Source organism: Schistocerca piceifrons, chromosome 1 (assembly GCF_021461385.2).
Source record: "Schistocerca piceifrons isolate TAMUIC-IGC-003096 chromosome 1, iqSchPice1.1, whole genome shotgun sequence".
Classification (NCBI taxonomy): Eukaryota; Metazoa; Arthropoda; class Insecta; order Orthoptera; family Acrididae; genus Schistocerca; species Schistocerca piceifrons.
Window position 1 is genome coordinate 921455816 of NC_060138.1, and position 12217 is coordinate 921468032.

The 12217-nt window shown below is 40.9% G+C and overlaps 1 non-coding gene across 1 annotated transcript; it reads right to left on the reverse strand.

Annotated features, from left to right (window-relative positions):
• Positions 1-879: 879 nt before the first annotated feature.
• On the reverse strand, positions 880-953 carry Trnat-ugu. Its single transcript has one exon. It is a non-coding gene; the product is annotated as a tRNA-Thr (tRNA).
• Positions 954-12217: the final 11264 nt, after the last annotated feature.

Sequence of the window (12217 nt, forward strand, 5' to 3'; positions counted from 1 at the left end):
ATGCACTGTTGAGCATCAGACAGAAGAAGCTATCAATTTTTTGAACTTAGAATAAAAAAGTTGAATGAAAATCATGTCTTTTGAAATTCGTAGAAAACCAACCATTATAGATGTCACTATAGTTAATTCTTCATGCTACCCTCCACAACACAAAATAACATAATTCAGATCCATATTAAACTATGTAAATAAAATTTCCCTCACTTCATCTGCCAAGGAGAAAGAAATCTATATTATAAACACTGTAGAAAAAAAAATAATGGCTGCAAGCCAGAAATAATTGACTACTTGTACAATAACATTAAAAATAGTAAATCACCTGCGGTAAATTCCCAACCAGCAGCAGAAAAGTAGCGATTTACGTGCATTCCTTTCCTAGACACAGTTTCATATGAAATAGTCAAGGACAGGAGTTCAAATACGTTTCTGCACGTATAACACCGTGCAACATAACATCCTCTACAGCACAAAAACCCCTAGAAAAATCAGGAATATAAAACTTTATCTGTGACAATTGCCCCAGATTTTATCTTGTACACACCGGCTGAAGCTTCACTACAACATATCGAGAACACATGAATGCCTTTAGAAAAAATAATTTAAATAAATCGGCAATAGCCACTCATATGAATCAATATGGACACTCTGTTTCCAACACTAATGACGACTTATAGATATTACATACCAGTAACAAGAGCAAGAAGGTGGACCTCATAGAGGAATTAGAAATTGATTTTCACATCCTCAGCTCACCACAAATACATTCTAAATGAGCAGCTGGAGCTAGCCAATAAATCTCTATTAAATGATGACTAACTGAAACCCTCAGCTGCCGACAGGTGTTGTTGATATACTTCGATGTGGGCAGTTGAAAATGTGTGCCCCGACCGGGACTCGAACCCGGGATCTCCTGCTTACATGGCAGACGCTCTATCCATCTGAGCCACCAAGGACAGAGATGAATAGCGCTACTGCAGGGACTTATCCCTTGCACGCTTCCCGTGAGACATTTTCAACTGCCCACATCGAGGTATATCAACAACACCTGTCGGCAGCTGAGGGTTTCAGTTAGTCATCATTATTCCAGGGAAAAGCTGCACGGTCATCAACAGTATTGTTTTCTTCACATAAATCTCTATTAGTTTGTATATCTCTGCTTTGTAAAACTGTTTGCTTTCTATTCAATTGCTCCGAGTTATTTCAATAGTTTCATGGACAGATCGGTTTGTGTGCAGGTCCACAATGTCCAGGGATACAAATCTGTCACTGTCTCGTACGTGCACATCACTTACATCATAAATAAATGGGTGGGGATTTCTGAGAGAGAAGTTTTCTCCAAATGCATAAAGGTTGCTACAGAAATCTTTGATCTTTTTAGAGACGTAATATGCAGGATTGTTCCTTGAGTTAAACATCAGACATAATGTGAACTGAGGTTTATGTATCTTTCGCTCAGATCTTAGTTTAGGAGGTATAGATTTCATTGTTATGCTGTGTTCAACATCACCATCTGGTAAAAGATAGTTGGGATTTTAATTAATTTTCTAGGCATTTAGACGTGGCGTCTGTCTTCCGTTCTTTGGTGTTCTTTTGAAGGAAGAATTGTAAGGTTTTGTTGATATTATCTTCTTCACACGTAACTACTGCAGTGTTACTTTTATCTACCTTAACAGCAAGGGCTATGTTATCTGTAAGTTTTTAGCACGCTAGCGATTATTTTTGAATTTGTTTTCCTAGAATTGTTTGTTGCTTGTAGATTTCTTGCAAAATTTGTTTGTCTTTTGAACTTACAGTATTTTGTTCACTTGGGCCTTGTTTGGCAATGTCACATGAAATTTTTGTGCGAACAAGTAATTCTTTGATGTTTTTGTTATTACGTTTTGATACAATGATAATCTGAGACAATTATTAAGTAAACCAAGTTTAGCTTCATTGTATAAAATGCTCATAGAGTTTACTATTCTACTATAAAAATCAAATTCTGAGGTGTTAATGGTGTTAGCAAGATAATGTGTTAATTTGGAAGTGAGTGAATTTTCTTTTTCTTGGTGTTATCTAAGATGTGCGTGAAGTCTGTAGGATGCACCTGGTTACTGAGTTCAAGCTGTTTATATATTTGCCTGTTTAGTATGACTTTTTACTTGTGGAGGGATCTGATTTCAATTTTTGAACCGCATTATTTCGCAGTTACGTTTGGCAGTCTGAGAAGATTTACTGTGGGTATTAATATTAACCTTACTGTAGTTAGGTATTACATTAAAAGCTTAAGAGATCTTATTAAACATTATAATAGCTTGTACTATTTTCATAATGTTCACTTTGTAGTTTTTAAATGTATAAACAGTTCAGAATGCCTGACTTGGCAATTTCAGTGTTATTTTATCCATGTTGGATCACGTGAACTACATGGCCATTAATGATAGTTGGTGAATGGCGCAAACAGCCAGAAATACGTTTTAAATGTTTTATCATAGTACCATAACCGGTTTCGGGCTACCATGCCCATGTTCATATAGCTAATACTTTTCGTTACACAGGTGTTTTCGTCAACTGCATGTCGTCTGGTACACACTGCTCAAGATTAATTGAGTATTTTGTACCACTTTATAAGTTGTTTCATTAACAGAAAAACCCTGAGGTGCTTGCACTTTTTATATATGATGCAAAATAATTGTGTTCGCTTGAATAGGTTCCAGTAGATGGCGATTTGTTCGTTTTCTGCTGCTGGCTGGGAATGTACTGCAGGTGATTTACTATCTTTAATTTTATTGTGCAGGCTGTCAATTATTTGTGCCTTATAGCCATTATTATTACCTACAGTTTTGATAATATAGATTTCTTTCCCTTGAAAGATGAAGTGAGGGGAATTTTATTTATATAGATTAACATGTACCTGAAATAAATCATTTTGTGATGTGCAGGGTGGCATGAAGAATTAACTATAATTACATCTGTGGTGGTTGGTTTTCTATGAATTTCAAAGACATGGTTTTAATTCAACTTTTTTATTCTAAGATCAAGAAAATTGATACCCTCTTATATCTAATGCTCAACAATGAATCTGATATTGGGGAGTATGCTACTCATTACTTAGTGATAATCTTTGTATTGCACACCAAAACCTCGTGGCTTGATGATAATCTTCGCACTGTAAACAAAAACATCAAGTGTACAGCACGTTTATGATGGTCAACACTCATTTTAAGAATATTATTGAGGGTGCCACTGCAATTTATTTACAATATGTGTGCTGTGTGGAATTCAAGAACATATACATCGAGGTAGAAAACCACGTGGACCACAAAAAGCAAATCGCCATCTACTAGAACGGATGTGAATGAATCAACTATTTTGCATCATGTATAAAAAATGCAAGCACCTAAGCATATTTTTACTATTGAAACAACTTGTAAATAGACACTAAGTACTCAAATATCCTGGTGCAGTGTGGAGAACACCACATGTTATTCATCAAAACATTTGAGTAACGAAAAATATTAGTCATCTGAAGATGGGCATGGTAGCCCGAAACCAGGTACGGCGCTGTGGCTGGTTGCGTCATTCACGAACTATTCTCTTCTAACTCGCCTCTTCCTACCAGAATACTACGATGTAGAAGTTACTCCAGTGTTGGCGGTGTGCTGACTAAGTAAGAGCAGAGTGTCGCCATTTCCATACGGAACGTCTTTAAAAAGTACAGCTCGCCTTGCAGAGGGCTAAACGCTATCTCGCGGACAAGGGAGGTGGTAAAGTCCACAGGCGGGTAATTACAGAAGTAGCCAGACAGTTTCGCGACCTTTCCCAACAGTAACGAGCGTGGCCCGCGGCCGCGCCGGAAGACATTAGCCGTCGCGTCGCCCAGAAAAAGGTTCTTCCCCGGAGTGACGTCAGCAGGCGCCTCAGGATCACGCCCGCGCTAAATGCGTCGTTAACGGCTGCCTCGTCACTGTTTGCTGTTTGCTGCAGCGACGGCCATGCGCCCTCGCTTGGGCAAAGAGTAGAGTTCGCCGAGTCTTAACTTGGAAAAGTCTAGCACTGACGACCTGCCAAGCACGTGCTGCTCGTTGAATAGGCAAAATCGCCGCTGCTCGCAGCTGAATGGATTGTAATTTGTCCGGATAACCAACCGCTGTCCTGCTGCGCCCGTACCCGTCGCTAGCGGGCGTGATTCACGGCCGATGCTCGCCCCTGTGGACGGACGGGACTTTCCCCCCCTTGGCGCGCACTCCAGACACTACTATTTCTGCTCGAAAACCATTTTATTTCATTCACTCACCAGATGGGAAGGCCATGTAATTTACCTCTCCGACATTAAAGAACAGCTTCAATTTTTTTCAGTTAAGTGGTCAATGACCTTTCATTGAATAGGCAAAGACCCCTGTGTTCTGTGTAACGGGTTGCAATAATCACAGTTCGGTGCACTGTTCTACATGTCGAGCAAGTCATCAAGCTTATTCTGTTCCACACACACGTAGGAACTCACAACTTTGTGTAGTATGTATTATCGCTGTCGTACAAACAACTTAAGGGCATTTTTATTCATCCGCTTCTATCAAAGTTTATTCGAGGTTTTCTTTGGTTGTGAAGCAAATGAAGAAACTGCAGATCCGTTCCCAATCATTCCCACTTGGCAATCCCCCCGTTCCAGTGTCAGTTCACAGAGATATGGCTGAAAATACGAGAACACTGCAATGGAAAAAGATATGAATCAGCCCATCTTTCCCATTAATACAATGAATGCAGAAGTATCTTTCACGTTCCACATTCCTCCAGTAGGAGGAGACCATATCATGGCAATCACGGTTGTGTACCTTGAAACTTATGTTGCTTTTGGTTTCTGAAGCAAAAACTGAATATTTATGATTACAGGCAAATTGTAAAATATAAAGGTTTAATATCTAATTTTTGTAACAGCATGAGCTTCAAATAAGTTTGAAGATCATTTTAAAAACATCAAGTTTATCGAGTGAAAAAAAAACAAAGAATGAAAATAATCTACACAAACAAGGCAGAAGCTGCTCAAAACAAAAGCAAATACTATCATTTGCAGTGCCTTGGAGGTTCATTACAATTTTATTTGAAATACATAAACATGCTTATGTAGTTATTGTTCCTGTACTCCTTAGGCGATTTGAACAGGAAAAAACTTAAACTGTGGCACTTTTTGAAGTATCCTCTACCATGCATTTCTTAGTGGCTTACAGAGTAAGATGCACACGCTGCTTTTTCGCGATGTTTCGATCAGTTATGCAACATTTTCGGATCAGTAGTAATTACAGTTTTAGTTGCTGTACACTGCGTCGAAGGTTGCTCTAGAGTCATTACACGGATTTTAAAGGACGCTAAACTGAGCAGAGTAAGATCACGAACTAATCGTCAGAAACGAATCTTTAGCTTTTTCACTAGTATAAACACCTTGTATCTTGCTGGCGAAGGGTTCTCGAGCTTCCAGCCGGGTGGCGGTGTCTTCAAACTGCGACGTTTCGACGAGTGACATATTCGTCATCTTCTGGCGAAGCATACATTCACATTTACCTTGTATCTTGCAGAAGTAACGTATGTTTCAAAGCAACGATCGCAATTTCAGTGTGTTCATTATTACATAATCTGTGGACAGAACTGAACTCTTGGGCTCGAAATCACTTAGTTCTTATGTTTGTACGTGATGTTTTTTACAGGGGAGTGACTGCTACTCTACCATCAATCTCTACACAGTTTTCTTCGTAGTGTACATTTCACGGGTAAGTTAATGAATACTTATTGATGAACCTTCCCATACATAGACCACCCTAAATTCTACAGCGCAAACAGTACTTTGCCGAAACCTTTCCCAGCTCTTTCTTTCTTGAATGACGCAGTTTCTCGCGCCCACCTACTTCGATAAATTTCTGTCACTCACGAAGGCGGATGAAACAGTAATGCCTCCTGAGTCCCAAAAAATGAACATGTAGCAGTAGAATTAGTACACATCATACATAGCCTGAACTGTCCCCAACACCACACTATCGTTCAATATAGTCAGCATGCACTTACACTCCCACGGGCCACCGTTGAATGCTGCCAGCTTGAAAAAAAGTCACTGTTTTGCTTTATGACCCATGGTTTTAAAGCTATTTTAACCTAATCCATAAAGACAGTGTGTGGAGTCCCTGTAATGAACATGAACAATGTGCTGCGTTGACATATGGTAACGGAAAAACGAACATTAGAGATAAACAGCGCAGCCTCAGGCCGATATCTGTCGAAGATGCCAATCGAGGACTTGTTGATGACGTGATTCGAGGAGACATACGGTTTAGAGTCCACAATCCACAGCAAGACCTGTATTTTTAAAAACGTTAGTATAAAAGCAAATAATTGAATCTTTACAAACTAATTTTGATTGCTGGGTTCAAACGCTGCCGCAAATGTTTGCAAACGCATGGTGATTATGTTGAACGGTAGTGTTGTGTAAAGCAGGGGCTCCCGAACGTTTACTCTGTCGGAACATTTTGAGATCTACATCTACGTAGGCCTACATGCTCCACAAGCCACCATACGATGCGTGGCGGAGGGTACTCTGTAACACTACTATTTTCCTGTTCCACTCGCAGACAGAACGAGGGAAAAACGGCTATCTATACGCATCCGTATTACCATTATTAGTCATTTCCTGTTCCACTCGCAGATAGAGTGAGGGGAAAAAGACTGTCTACAACCTATGCATCGGTGTGAGCCCTAATTTCTCGTATTTTATCTTCGTGGACCTTACGCGAAATTTATGTGGGTGGCATTTGTATCAGCGTCAAATGCTGGTTCTTTAAATTTTTTCATCAGAATTCCTCGAAAAGAACGCCGCCTTCCCTCCAAGGATTCCCATTAGAGTTCCCGAAGCATCTCTGTAACACTTGTGTGTAGTCCGAACCTATCAGTAACAAATCTAGCAGTCCGCCTCTGAATTGCTTCGATGTCTTCTTTTAATCTGACCTAGTGCGGATACCAAACACTCGTGCGGTACCCAAGAATAGGTCGCACAGGTGTCCTGTAGGCGGTCATCTTTACAGATGAACCATATTTTCCTAAAATTCTCCGAACAAACCGATGTCGACCATTCGGCTTTCCTACCACAATCCTCACATTCTCGCTCCATTTCATATCGCTTTGCAGCGTTACGCCCAGATATTTAAACGATGTGACCGTGTCCAGTAGGATACTATTAACTCTGTACCCGAACGTTTTGGCTTCGTTTTTACTACTCATTCGCATGAACGTATATTAATCTACATTTAGAGACACCTGCCATTCATTACACCAACCAGAAAGCTTTTGTACTTCGTCTTGTATCATCCTGCAGTCAATCACCTTCGACATCTTCTCGTACGACACAGCATCATCAACAAACCACCGAAGATTTCTGCCCACCCTGTCCGCCAGATCATTTATGCATACAGAAAATAACACTTCCCTTGGGCAGTCGTGACGATACCCTTGTCTCTGATGAACACTCGCCGTCGAGGAAACATTTAAGAAGTCTTCAAACCACACACATATCTGGGAACCTATTCCATATGCTCGTACGTTTGTAACATTCACCAGGCCGATGTACCACTTTGTAACATCAACTCTGCGGAATGACAAACCCTAACTTGTAATGTACTGGACCCCTTGGACTGTCTGGTACGGTAAGCGGTAGATTTACTGGTGTGCGTGGCAGATCCTCTTTGTGATTTACCTGCGCGGTGGCAGCGTAGTCAGCCTCCGCACTTTCTCGACCTGTAATCTTAACTGCCCTTACCCGCAGTTCAGCCGCTCGTAAGTTATTCGGCACCCTATGGATTCCGGACTTAGTAAATACATAGAACTACGGTTTTGGAGAGGAATTCCGGTGCTACTAAATAATGCAACACAGCTCCGATAAAAGGAATTATATATCTAGAGACTCGTTGGCCTCAAAATCGCCGCGTGGGATTAGCCGAGCGGTCTCAGGCGCTGCAGTCATGGACTGTAAGGCTCGTCCCGGCAGAGGTTCGAGTCCTCCCTCGGGCATGGATGTATTTGTTTGACCTTAGGATAATTTATGTTAAGTAGTGTGTAAGCTTAGGGACTGATGACCTTAGCAGTTAAGTCCCATAAGATTTCACAAACATTTGAGCTTTTTTTTGCCTCTAAATCCTTTCATACAATTTATTACAAATAAGTTGCAAAATCGTAGTTTGCACGCCAGAATACAACCAGATAGCGGTCAGACGGATATGTCCCTCCAAATGAGTTTAATACCACTCTCGGATTCCGATTGCCTTTGGTTGTTTTGTCAATCAGGCTAATCGCAATTGTGATCGTTTTAATATCAATCACTCAGCTGCCACGCCGGTCTTTTAGTGCACAAGGCCAGGATCTTGTATCACCAGATGCCACGGATCTCATTCTTTACTTACACTTGATACCCCACATAAAAATAAGCATGATCATAACCAGTTGGTCATAATGATCATTGGCGGAAAACAAAAACAGAAATGCAACAGCATGAGCGAGAACATCAGCTGACTTACTGTGTTCAATGACTGTCATCTTGTTGCATGCACTAAAGTTTGCTCAGTTAACTATTTGCGTCTGTATCTCAGATACTGTCACATATTAGGATAAACATTCATTCACAGTCAAAGTAACTTCACCATCTACGCAAACGTTACTTGGTCACGGTCTTATGCGGATTTAGCCAAAAAGCAAAGCTTAGTTGGTAAGCTTGTGGGAACACAACTGCCGGCCATCCTTACTGCTCCCTGGTCTTACTGTTAATCCTCAACAATGGCGAGCTGTGTTGACTTACACTCTTCTGCAAATTTTACTCTGGCCCTCTGCTGTAATTTAAAGTTTTTTCAAACGAGCTGTTTCTTTTTACCCTTCAGCAGCCTCTAGTCAGAACAGTCCACTTTCGCCATCCTCAAGGGTGTCCGCCTGTGGACGCTGCGTCGTATTTCTAAGCTACCCCTGGCTTTTCTGTGTCCTTCCGCCTTCACATTCTTGCAAGTCACCGTTCTGGCCTACCGCGCCAGACTTGGCTCTTATCGTAACCTTCGGCACGCTACCTCTGCTCTGGCCGTCCGTCTGTCTGCCATGCCACTACGTTCTAATTGGCGCTAGCTTAATCAAAAAGGCTACAACTTCAGCTTCATTGCCAGTACAACAACCGGGTTTATTTCTGAAGCCACCACATATGCTTAGGTATCACATGAAATTCTTAAAACTATTGCTTATCTGAAGCGTGGTCATTCTCGCACAGTACATAGCCATCTGAAAACAAAGGAAGTACGTTACAGTACATTTGTTTCTCCCACTGCTTGAATATTGCTCACCAGTGTGGGATCCGTACCAGATATGGTTGATAGAAGAGACAGAGGAGATCCAACGGAGAGCAGCGCGCTTCGTTACAGGATCATTTAGTAAGCGCAAAAGCGTTACGGAGGTGATAGGTGAACTCCAGTGGAAGACTTTGCAGGAGAGACGCTCAGTAGCTCGGCACGGGCTTTTGTTGAAGTTTCGAGAACGTACCTTCACCGAGGAGTCAAGCAGTATATTGCTCCCTCCTTTGTATACCTCGCGAAGAGACCATGAGGATAAAATCAGAGAGATTAGAGCCGACACAGAGGCATACCGACAATCTTTCTTTCCACGAACAATACGAGACTGGAATAGAAGGGAGAACCGATAGAGGTTCTCAAAGTATCCTCCGCCACACACCGTCAGGTGGCTTGCGGAGTATTGATGTAGATGTAGACGTTTCACCTCCGTTAACAGTCCTGGTACTTTGATGGACACCTTGTTGACTTTGAAAGTTACTAAAATTAATACAATATCTTAAAATGAGATTACTTCAAATTTAGATCTTAGCTAATAACACAGATATCATAACAAAATTTGTCAAATGTAAAGATTGTCGAAGAAACACCTTGTTATTAGCAGATTTTAGATAATCACTTATTAATTGCCAGAGGAAACCAGTGTTCCGCGAAACACAGTTTATGAAACTGTGTTCTAGTGCACAGCTCAGGCTAATGTACTAATTCCGCTGTTATACCTTCATTATTAAGTTTCTTACAACATGGGAGGTATTACTTTTTGATCTGCCCTCGTGAAACGACGCCCGCAGCGAAACTTTTCTCTGTACACTAAATCGGCTATGAGGTCACTACACCTTTCTGCATCATGCATTTAATGCGTACGTGAAGATTAAACAACCAGTCATGAAGTGTACAGAGTTGTACATTCCAACGTGGACACATCGCTCCCTTTTCTGTATCAGGTACTGCAAAACACTAGCAGTTCACAAAAAGATAAGTCTCACGAATGATTCTCACTGATGACCTAGTACTGCCTTACCTGCAAATAGTGAGATTAAGATCTTCTAACATCTTTTAATTTCGATCCCATTGTAATAGACACTCTGTGTAAGTCATATAAAATGCTTAATATAAAGATTTTGAATCATTAGAACTGTCTAATAGCAAAAAATAATGTAAATTTCTTACAGCATTTCAGTGCCTACTCTGACTGCCACAATGTGGTCTAGGCATAAAAATGCAAACATATTTCATTTAAGGTGTATCGCAGTCAAAGACTGTTTCGTTTCCGGAAGATAACCGAATAGCAACAAAAAGTGAATTCATGCACGATTGTAGATTGTAGCCCCTCACGCAAACCCCACACAAATAGCTACAGCGGATATGGCTACAGCCGTAAATTTCAAAATACACAGAAATACATCAATACGATAAAACATCTGGCATTCTCTTTCTTTGTTACCAACTGTCAGAAATTCACGTCAGCACACAAACCTATCGAAAACGGCCAAAAGGTCACGTTTTGTCGATTATGTCTCCTGTATCAAATCGCCTTCTTTATTAAGTGTGCGATTGTTCTCCGTTTATGCCTGATGTATATGTACTAGAAAACTTATCTGAGCTTTGATAATCGGTTTAATACAGAACTACAGCTTCCATACAGCAGCGAGAGAACGTGACTACGGTACATCTCTATGTGTATGCTGCCTTTCTGTTTATATCCGGCGAGTCAGAATGTATGGAGCATAAAAGGAAGGTGGATTTGAGTTTATCATCCTGTCGGCGACGAGTTCATACGAGAGGCAGCAGAGACTATCTCGCGATGAGGAAGCATGTGGAAGGAGATGAAACGTTTCACTCTTTGAGGAAACGTTAAGCGATTAAGGGAATACCTGGAAAACCTGTACGGTCCACTACGGAGTAGCACCCCTGCAATTACGAGCGCATGTCTATATCTTAACCGCTGCAGCACCCCACTCAGTAACGTATAGAATGACGGGAAATGTAGTCTCGACAAGTACCTGGTAGAACGCGTGGTTTCTGAGCCGTTCCTCCGTGGAACGTGGGAGGCGCGTGCGGTGCAGTCGTCTTGAAAGATGGCGTTGTAGATGAAAGAAACTGCAGAATTTCGAATGTAACAAAGGAAAGAAAGCTAACTGAATATCTCGTCAAAATCGGAATCATTGGAGGTTGCGCGCTAGCATGTTTTTTATTTATTTTTATTATTTTATTGAACCATGCTGTCACAGCTTTCTACAAATTTAAAATCCTATTTACAAATAAATCACAATATAAATACTTTGCACAATGACTGTAAAATAATCATGAGAGTCCACAGAGGTGTAATACTTGCAGCTAAGATGTCTTGACGTAACAGTTACAGACAAAATAGAATATAGAAACGAATTCAACAGTCATTGGGAATCATACGTCTGGAGACAAGAGTGCTTATGCAACCGCAGATGGTACACAGCATTTCATATACACATGTCACTATCTTGTATAAAATAAAAAAGGGGATTTGATACATGGAGATCTTCGTGACACAATAAAACAGGAGCACTTGTTAGCAGAGCCATTTTCAGTGTCAAAAGGTGTCGCAGTAAATGGTTTTTCCGCGTTTCGAAGAAACTTCACACAAACAGGAAATGGTTTACGTCTCATACTTCTTTCTTCTGAGAGTTGCAGAAAGGTATATCCCTGAAGCCAATCTGATCTAAGTGGGAAGGAGTTGAACCATGGTAGGTACGCAACAAGACAAAGTGGATATCAATTTTAAAAACCAGGGAGACCTTCTAATTGCTGGCTGGATCGCAGCGGAATACTGATCTTTATGGCGGGTAGATAGGAGCCAGTTCTCTGCCTGTTCTTCCTCTGTCAGTTTCCACATTCTTAATCTG